Source organism: Pleurodeles waltl, chromosome 4_2, assembly GCF_031143425.1.
Source record: "Pleurodeles waltl isolate 20211129_DDA chromosome 4_2, aPleWal1.hap1.20221129, whole genome shotgun sequence".
In the NCBI taxonomy this organism is placed as follows: domain Eukaryota; kingdom Metazoa; phylum Chordata; class Amphibia; order Caudata; family Salamandridae; genus Pleurodeles; species Pleurodeles waltl.
The window spans coordinates 391,739,474-391,749,948 of record NC_090443.1 but is presented as its reverse complement, the minus strand read 5'-3'; positions in this window follow the sequence as shown (position 1 = coordinate 391,749,948).

Sequence of the window (10,475 nt, the reverse complement as noted above, 5' to 3'; positions counted from 1 at the left end):
TGGTGCCCTGGGTACTGCTAACCAGTCCCAGGGCCTGTGCTCTGTGTAAAATCAATATGCAAATTAGGCTAATTATAATTGGCTAAGTTAACCTACCTATAAGTCCCTAGTATATGGTAGAGCATGTAGGTTTAGGGACCACAGCATAGGTAGTGCACCCATAGGTGCACTGCTGAGGTGCCCAGTGTCATTTTAAAGGCAGGCCTGCCTTGCTGGCTGCTTTTAAATTAAAGTTATATGCAAATTCGACTTTGGAATTAAAAGTAGTTCCAAAGTCTTAAACTACCTTATTTTTACATATAAGTCACCCCTAAGGTGTGCCCTATGTGCCCCTAGGGCTGGGTGCCATGTAACTATAAGCAGGGACTTTATAAAAATAGTTTTATAAGCCCTGGTGAGGTAAAAACAGCCAAATTCGTTTTTCCCTCATGGTAGTAAATGGCCTTCATAGGCTAGAATGGGGAGACTTTGTTTTAAATTTTAAAGTCTCCTTAAAAGATGCATACCAAGAATTTGGTATCAAATTAATTGTTGTAATAAATCCCACAACTTCCAGTTGTGGGATTTAATATAACTTGTTCAGGTAAAGAGTTTTAGACTTTACCTAAAAAGTTGCCAATTTCAGCCCTGCATTGTTTTTGCTGCTGTGCTCTGATTGGCCAGCCTGTAGCAGCTTAGCCAAGCTGCCTTGATGAGGTGTGAAGTGGCCTGGCTTCACACAAAGGAATGTGCCTGTGGGAGAGAATCTCCCCTCAGCAGATGGTGAGGCAGGAAGGGGGAGGGCTGCCAAACTGGTCTTTAAAGGCAGAGAAGGACATTTGCAGCAACCAGCAACACCCCCACATCCTGCAACCCCAGACAACTAGGTGCCCCCTTGATTAGATTAGGAGAGGGCAGGAGAGGGGTGTGTTTATGATTTTTAGCCACACCAGTGGGTGGGCTCAGCCAGATGTAAGCTCCAAAAATCAGATTCAGCCATGTTGGATTTTTAGAGAATGTTGCCCACTGGGATGGATTTTTGCCACACTTCCCAGGAAGTGGTCATCGCAGGGGGAAGGACCCTGCCCCTGATTGGAGAACCAGGACCCCCCTGCTTTTCACCCAGGAGCAAGGATAAAACTGGCAGACCTGCACCCACACCTCAGATCCCCATCAGATTCCAACAAGGAAGAACTAAAGGAGAAGAAGGACTGCCCTGCTGGACCCCTGGCCTGCACCTGGAACCTGCACTCAGAAGGACTGCACCAGCTGCACACTTGGGCTTCACCACAAGAAGGACTTTGCCTGGCTTCAACTGGTTCAAGGAGGGACTCCCTGTTTGCTACAGGTGAAAAATTGCTAACCCGAGTCCCCTGCACCAACTCCTGAAGAAAGCGACCAGCTGACCACTGCCCAGTGGCCAAAAAGGAGTTTGCGCCAGGTGCATTCTGGGAGTTGTAGTCCGAACCCCCCAAGGACCATCTCAGAACTTCTGGACCCTTGGGGTGAGCGGTGGACCCCAAAATAACCTTAAAAGGACATCTGGGTGAAGCCCCAGAAGTTTGGAGAAGTTTGGAGAATTTTTGTAAAAAAGCTCCATAGAGGGACCGACCCGCCGCGGCAACTCTAGCTGGCTTGCCTCAACCGCGACCCGGCCTGATTTGCTGGTTCGTCCCGGTAAAGAAAAATCTCAGAAAAAGAGACTAAGTCCGAAGGTAAAAAGTTGACCGGGACCTCCCAGCCATCGGATCCGAGAAGGGCTCCATGGACGTCGGATCAAGATCCAGGTTTACCCCGGTTGAAGGATTTTCACCTCAAAAAAACGACTAAGTCCGAAGGTAAAAATCTCCACCGAGGATTCCAGCATCGCGTATCCGGAGAAGGGCTCCAGGAGGTCGGATAGGACTGGCAGGCTCGTCCCGCTGAAGAAAATCTTCAAAATAAAGACTAAGGCCCTCATTACGAGCCTGGCGGTCTGTGACCGCCAGGCTCGCGGTTGGCGGGAGCACCGCCGACAGCCTGGCGGTGCCCCTTAGGGCATTCTGACCGCGGCGCTTTGGCCGCGGTCAGTGCAGGAAAACCGGCGGTCTCCCGCCGGTTTTCCGCTGCCCGTCAGAATCCTCCAAGGCGGCGCAGCATGCTGCGCCGCCTTGGGGATTCTGACACCCCCTACCGCCATCCTGTTCCTGGCGGTTCGCCCGCCAGGAACAGGATGGCGGTAGGGGGTGTCGCGGGGCCCCTGGGGGCCCCTGCAGTGCCCATGCCAATGGCATGGGCACTGCAGGGGCCCCCGTAAGAGGGCCCCGCTTGTATTTCACTGTCTGCATAGCAGACAGTGAAATACGCGACGGGTGCAGTAGCACCCGTCGCACCTTCCCACTCCGCCGGCTCGATTCCGAGCCGGCGTCCTCGTGGGAAGGTTGTTTCCTGCTGGGCTGGCGGGCGGCCTTAAGGCGGCCGCCCGCCTGCCCAGCGGGAAACTCAGAATGCCGGCCGCGGTCTTCAGACCGCGGTGCGGTATTCCTGCGGCGCAACTTTGGCGGGCGGCCTCCGCCGCCCGTCAAAGTTGTAATGAGGGCCTAAGTGTGAAGGTAAACTTTTAACCGAGGCCTCCCGCGACCCGAGCAGGGCTCCATCACGGTCGGCCTGAAACTTTGACTTTGCCCCGGTCGAGGTGCAACCAGATGACCCGATTGGCGCTTTTTGTTTCTAAGCGCTAGAAAAATAATAATTCTTTAAAAATTCATATCTCCGGTTCCCTTTATCCGATTTTATTAGTTTTTGTGTCATTTTAAAGATAAAAATATAAACTATTTTTATAAATTGGTTTTAGATTTTTAAACTGTTTCCTGTGTTTTATTTAATTACTGTTTTGTGATATTTGAATGCTTTACACACTGTCTCCTAAGTAAAGCCTTGACGCTCGTTGCCAAGCTACCAAGGGTTGAGCTGGGGTTAATTTACTGAGACCTAACTGGACCTAAGTGGAGATTAGTGGCTTGTTGCTAGGTGTAGGTACCTACCTGCCCTTACCAATAACCCATTTTCCAACACCCCTGAAGTCCCAAAGGGCCTTCTGCCATGTCTAGGGACAGACCCGTCTCTGCAAGGTCTATTTCTTTGGCAGTACCGCTGACCACACGGGCCAAAACAGAACCAAGAGTTGTGCTTCTTGGGTTTTTAGAGGAGACGGTGTCCCTGTCTCCAGGTAGTTTTCGTTTGTTCATGGTGTTATAAGGTTAGCGTGGATTGAAGCACCCAAATAGGAAAAATCACCAAGTCCTGATGGAAAAACCAAAAATCAAAGGGGGTAGCTCAGCCTTTTTCGGGTGCTGATGTGTGCAGGAAGGGCCTGCCCCTGGCCTGGGCATAGCCCAGGCACCGCCCGCTTGTATTCTGTGCAATGGAAAGCAAGCCGCACAAAATTGCGGTTACAAGGGGTGTGGCCTTCTCCTCTTTGCTCTCTTTGGAGCCTCCAGGTGTATGTCAGCCTGGGACTGGTTGTCCCTGGGTTACAGAGTACACGCACAGCGAGAAGTGAGCCACGCTAAATAGCGGTTACATGGAGTGTGGCCGCCTCCTCCCATCACTCTTGTTGGTGCCTCTGGACGCATGTCAGCCTGTGACTTTTAGTCACTGTGTTGCAGAAAATTGTAGGAGCAAATATTTCTTCAAAGATATACAGATAACCCACAGCTTGTAATTCCAGTCTTCATGCACACAGTGTTCGCCCCATCTCACAAATCAGAGCCATACCACTAGGTGAGATCACTTGACTTCGATGAAACTGTAGTGATGACCTTGTATTCCAAAAAGAACTCCATTTACTTTGAAGAATGATTTCACCATAGGGGTCTCTCTGAAGAATTTTTTTATGAAAGTGAAAAAGAATCATGAAACTAAACGCAACATCATCTTACTGAAAGTAAATGCATTGTGAGTCATGACAAAAAAAATCACATTTATGTTGAGATACAGTTGCCTGAGTCACCCAGTATTCAGAATCTGACAAAAACATGGGTCTTTAATAAAACTGGACACTACTTTAGCAAGTTACCTCTCAGACAAACGATGTATGATGCACAGTAGGGGTCGAACCTTATGTAACATGGCATGTCACAGTTATAGGCATCCACACTTGCACGTCAGAAGTAAGACGTGGTTTCCTGAGTAGCCTCAGCGTTTTTTTAAATGTGGACATTGCAGTGTTTGGCATTATGCTGAAGATAAAACCACCTGTTTCCAATATAGTACTAAGAGGAAATAAAGCCTGAAACATTTTATCAATTGTAATACAAAATATGTTGTTTACTGTATCATATGTGAGTGTTGTCAGATTTACATAGGTGGCAGCATTAGTCCTTTGAAGGACAAAATACAAGAACACATCAGAGCTGTCAGGAACGAGAATACTAACTATCTTTTGGCAGTACATTACAACACAATGCATCACCAATCTGAAACAATGTACACTGGATTCCACAATATTGCTTTCTCAAAACTCAACCCCAGTGATGGAAATAGGACATTAGCCCTCAGGGGATTGGAGACAGAGTGGATCATCAAACTCAGAGCAGTGGATAAAGGACTCAACACAGACAGAGATATACATATTTCCCTAATGGACTGTATATGGAGTTTTATTGTAATTCATTGTAGTGCATATAAGAGATCTATGTGCAGATGTAATGAGTATAATTTGTGTACCTAAAATATATACCAATATTGTTTCTATGTATTTGATTACCAAAATTTTCTTGAAGAGAAAGAAACGTTTATCTGACAATTTTTCTGAACGTTACATAGCTTTATGTGTCTACAATGTATTCATGGGACCTTCTGGCTTCCCTGAGAGTGTCTCATACGCTGTCAAGTTTCCTTTTTTCTAAAATATCTCACGTTACAGCACTTTTCTCACATTGGTGTTCCTCAAAGTCCTTCCATAAGCTTCTTATATTTATTAGGCTCAATTTTGTTTGCATGATAACATATGTTATACAGGCAAACATCACTACATATGGTATGTTTTTGTAGGTAGTAACTGTTACTTTAAGACTCTTGAACTTAAACCTGTATGTTTTTTCACCAGATATCCCTACATAATCAGTATGGGACAATGTGTGTTCCATTGCTACATGGACCTATTGGTGGGAATAACTTTAAATATGGCAATTCTACCTGGGTTAATTGGATGTTACATATCATACACAAACACACACACACACATACTTTTTTTGTTCTCTTTCTTCTTCTCCATTTCGGCTAACATTTATGTAACTGGACTTCCAAATTGTCATTACATGGGGCTTCTATTCACATAGATTTCATATTCCTTTACTTCTCCAACATGGCAATCATACTTCTTATATGTGACGATTATACCCCTTTTTGTTTTCTACACAGTTTAAGGCTTTTAGGAGTCCTTCATCCCCAATTCGGCAGATTGTTTTTACTCTATCCGCAAAATCTACATTACATGTGGTTTCTTATGTTTTGTTTACACACATATTTTTTATTTCTTCATCTCTCCAACATGGTGACCGTCCTTTTTTAAAGTAACAACAGCTGTCCCTTTTTTTCTACACCACACAATCTATTTTGCCATCCCTCACTACCCTATGCAGACTGACTTTATTCTACCATAGGAACACATGGTGCAGGCTAGTTCTATGGCTGTTTTTGCTAGTTAACAACTTTACTGCATCACAACACATTCAATGTATGACTCATTGTTTTTATTTCATTCACTTATAAGGTTTGGAGCTTACCACATCCTCATATTGACTTAGGCCCTCATTTTGACATTGGCAGTAAAAACCACTCACCGCCGCGGGACGGCCGCCAAAAGACCGTCGCCGCGGTTACCAGCCGTCCACCGTATTATGACCAGAGACGGATTTCTGCCACAAGGGCAGAAATCCGGCTGTGGCCATGCCGGCAGATGGTGATAAGGTGGCGCTGCTGCCAGTAGACCGTCACCAGCCGTATTATGACCAATAATACAGCCTGCCGGTGTTCTGCGGGTGGGCGCTGCTGATGGCAGCAGCGCCCCGTCTCCTGCCGGAGGACCCTTTGAATACAGGTAAGTCGGGTCTCCGACAGGGGGAGACGGGGGTGTTGTGTGTGTGGGGGTGTGTGAATGTTTGTGTGTGCGTGGATGTGGGTGTGTGTTCCATGTTGAATGCGTGTGTGTATGTATGGAGGTGTGAGTGCGTTTATGTTGTGTTATGTAAATGCGTGTCTGCTTGCATGTTTGAAAGTGTGTGCGCCTGTGTGTGTGAATGGATGTATGCATGCGTGGAAGCATGTGGGATGGGTGTGTGTATGCGTGTGTGTGAAGGGGAGGTTTTGAATGTAGGGAGGGCTTTGGAGAGGTACAGGGGTGTTGGGGGTACCTGGAGAGGAAGGGGTGGGAGACCCCTATCAGTGACAGAGAAGGAATTCCCTGTCACTGATATGGCCTACCGTCATGGTTTTCGTGGCGTTATGAACGCCACAGAAACCATGGCGGTAGGCTGGGTCATAATATAGCAGGCGGAACAATGACGGCTGCCGGACTGGAGATGGATATCTCCAGCCTGGCGGCTGTTACCGTTGTGGTGTTATGGCGGTAAGTACAGATAGCGGTACTTACCACCATATTAAAGCCACCCGCCAGGGTTGTAATGACCCCCTTAATATGTTTCTTGACTATTAAGTATACTACATTTGTTTCTCCCCACTTTTTATTATCACTTGGGGTCTACCATTCGAAACAACATGGTTTGTAAGTGTTTCTGCTGTATCTTTTTGATGTTTTACGCATACTCTTCATGGTATTGGTGATACTTGTATGTTTTTCCATTTTAGCATAGTTTTGCAAGGGATAGTAGAGTTTTCTAAGACAAATATGCATCATGGAACATATTATTATAAAAGTATTAGTGGTGATATACTACCAGTTTGGTAAGATTTACTTTGCTTACTATGACAGCTTTTCTCGGTCTGGTTTGGATTTTTAGGGTTTTTTGAACTTTTGCTATCTTTTCACTTATGGGACTAATGGTGTTACCTTCGTCAATTGCACAATTTTTTGGGGTCACACTTTGTACAGTGGCAATTTTTGGTGATGGCTGCATGTATACAGTAGTCTTTCTTAACTATACATCCATGCACAAAAATGTTTTCTGGGACTCCACCTTGACACTGGTGTCCTTTGGTGTTTTTCATCCTTGTTTCTCAAATTATACAATCTCTGTACATTTGCAGCCTTGAAAAAGTCACTGTTGTGATGAAACATGTGCCACTGACAGGGGATGGGGACATAGGTCTGTCAGGGAACTCCAAATCAATAACTCCCAAGTGATTGGTGACTGGGACATAGCAGAACAATTTGCTCCTCATTTGGCAAAATTCGAATGCTCCCAATTGGATTTGAACCCCACTGATCTCTCACAATTTGTGCAAGACTGTCCAAGGTTAGTGCTGCTTAAAGAATCACAAATGGAATTGGAAAATGATCCTACAGAGGAGGAACAAAGCACCACACTCTGCCAACTACTTTCTGAGAAAGCATCTGGCCTGAATAGGCTAACAGCAGCGTTTTGTTTAAAAAAAAGGTCATGAGTGGTTATGAAACCGTTATGTGACATGTATTTCCAGGCCTACCATACTAGATCATTTCTGGTAGACCTCAGAACTGCCACATTAGTAATGATAGACAAGAAGGGAAAACAGCAAAACAAATGTGAGTCCTATCACCTAATCGTGCTGATGAATGCTTAGCTATAATACTGCCAAAGGTGTTGGTGAACATGTTCCATGGTGGCATAACCGAGTTGATCTATCTGGACCAGACTGGATTCATGCCCCAGAGGCCCACTAAAACTCAATCTTAGGAGATAGTATAACAGCCTACACCAGATGGCAAAGGTCCAGGACTTGATGGCTGTGCTATTTCTGGAACCCAACAAGACTTTTCATTTAGTTGAATGGCCATTTCTGTTCACTATTTTTGATAGAACGGGCCTGCGTTCAAAACGTTTTTACAATGGATCTGACTGCTCTACACTAATCCAGTGGCAAAAATCAAAGTAAATGTCACCCTCTCTAGAGAATTCTAGGTTGGGAAGGGTCTGAGACAAGCGTGCCCTCTCTCCCCGATGTTGTTCTCTCTGGCAATAGAACCTTTGGATAATCTGGGTAGAGTGTACATACAGCTTTGGTAGATCCGGAAGGAGGGATGGGATGAATGGACTTCCCTCCATGTGAACGGGTTCTGCTATGCATTGTGGATCCCGCCGCCTCTCTGCTGTGACTGCTGAAAGAAGTATTTGATATCTATGGGAATCATAGGGGACTGATTATTAACTGGGAAAAATCCCTTATGTAACCAATGGGAGGATGGATTTCCCACTGGAAATGTGCCAGTCCAATTACAATGAGAAACTAATGATTTCAAATATTTGTATTTTGGGTGTCAGGAGCGACCAGGTGCACTATGCCAATAATCTAATCCTCCTGCTACATAGACTGGAGGATGACATCCTGCACTGGTGCCACCTCCTGATTTCTTTGATGTGGATAGCTGCTATATATATATATATATATATATATATATATATATATATATATATATATATATATATATATATATTGATTACCCTTCCCTAACTTACATATATGCTTCAGAATCGCCCATATAAAGTTCCACAAGTGTTCTACAAAAAACTTGACCAAATATGGGGGACACCGATCTGGGAGGGTGGCACATTGCAAATAGCATTGGGAACATTGCAGAGATCAACATATGAGAAAGGCATCACACTCCTGAATGTTCACAAATACTATGAAGCATCGCAGCTTGGCATCATAAATGATTGGGGGCACATACCATTGGATAACCCTACATACAAAATGCATAGACAGATGATGAGGAAGAGTGGATACCTACATGTATTGTATGGTGGCAAGTTGGGGACCGGATTTTCCTCAGCCACAGTCACAGTAATACAAATGTGGCATAAGCTATATGAATACATGGGCTGGGGATAGAAACTTACACCTAAAAAACCCTATAGGTAGGCACACACCTGAAAACGATGCCTCTGCAGGTAGGATTTAAAAAATAGGATGATAATGGTCTATCATCACTGGGAGATGTATGGGATGCAAATGGCATAGTACTATTTGCACATCTGGAAACAGGAGACCATGATGAACCCTTTGCACATATTCAAATACTTAGATTAAATATGTGCTAAAGGCCAAGGTAACTAGAGAGGAGAATACTACACAAGGATGCCTGGTAGAGAGGCACCTTTTGGATGGAAATCTACCTTAGTGGACTAACTCACAAATTTGCTGTACTCTCATCATGCACACACTGCCAGAACTGCAGGAATTTAAAACGAGATAGGAAAAAGACATTGATGACTACGATGACAAGATGCGGGCTGACACCCTTCGGTTATCTAAGGAGCTATAAAGGCCAGCTTTAAACTCACACAGCTGAAAATATTACACAGACTATACTATAGCAGAACTTTGATAAATTGATGAGGCAGAGCACTTGATGATAGATGTCTCAGAGATTAAGGACACTGGGGCACGTTCTTTTACACATTATGGGACAGTCCTAAGATTCAGGAATATTAAGGGGTTTTGATCCGACAATTAAATGATGTTACTGATATTCCTTTAAAGATTGATGCATCCCTACTACTCTTGGGCACATGGTGAGTCACATTTGCAACACACTACGTGCAGACATGGATCAACTTCGGCTTTACAGTAGCCAAGAGGGATGCACTCCTGTAGTGTGGAGACATCCCTTATCCGGGACTGGGCGAGCGGCATGGATATTTGCATGTTAATGGAAAGACAGATCAAAAGTGATAGGAGATGTGCTGAATAATTTAACAAGATATGGGAGGGTGAATGGAGAAGTGGGGAGGTGATTTGTGCATAACTTTCTAGGACACCTCGGACAAGAGGTAAAGGACTGACCCCTACCCCAACATGGATTACGATGATTGGGTGCACCCTTACTACCCGACTTTTACATTGTACAATGCTGATTGTTCTAGCTGTAACTTTAACTGCTGGCACTCCACAGGTGTTCAAAGAAGACTCGATAAGGGATCTGTGAATGTGTTGTATAATGTACAATTCAGCTGGTTGGTTGGTCCATATTGTTTATTATGTTGGAAAAACAATAAAATATTTTGAAAAAAATCTCAGTGCCATGGGCTTAATAATTTGTCATCAGCCGTAGCAAAAAGTTAAGAATCAGATCACTCAAAGCATCTTTATGTCCAGAGATATGAGGTATTCCTCAAGGATCATCCCTAAAATCCTCCTTTCAACATCTAGGTATGTTCCATGAAAAAACACCTTCAGCAATGTCTAGTCAATGTCCAAATGCAGGAGGACGAGAGGCAAATTCACTTTCACTTCTTCCTCTGGTTGAAAGTTAGATAACTAAGCATGAAAGCTGGAATGGATTTTGAGAATTG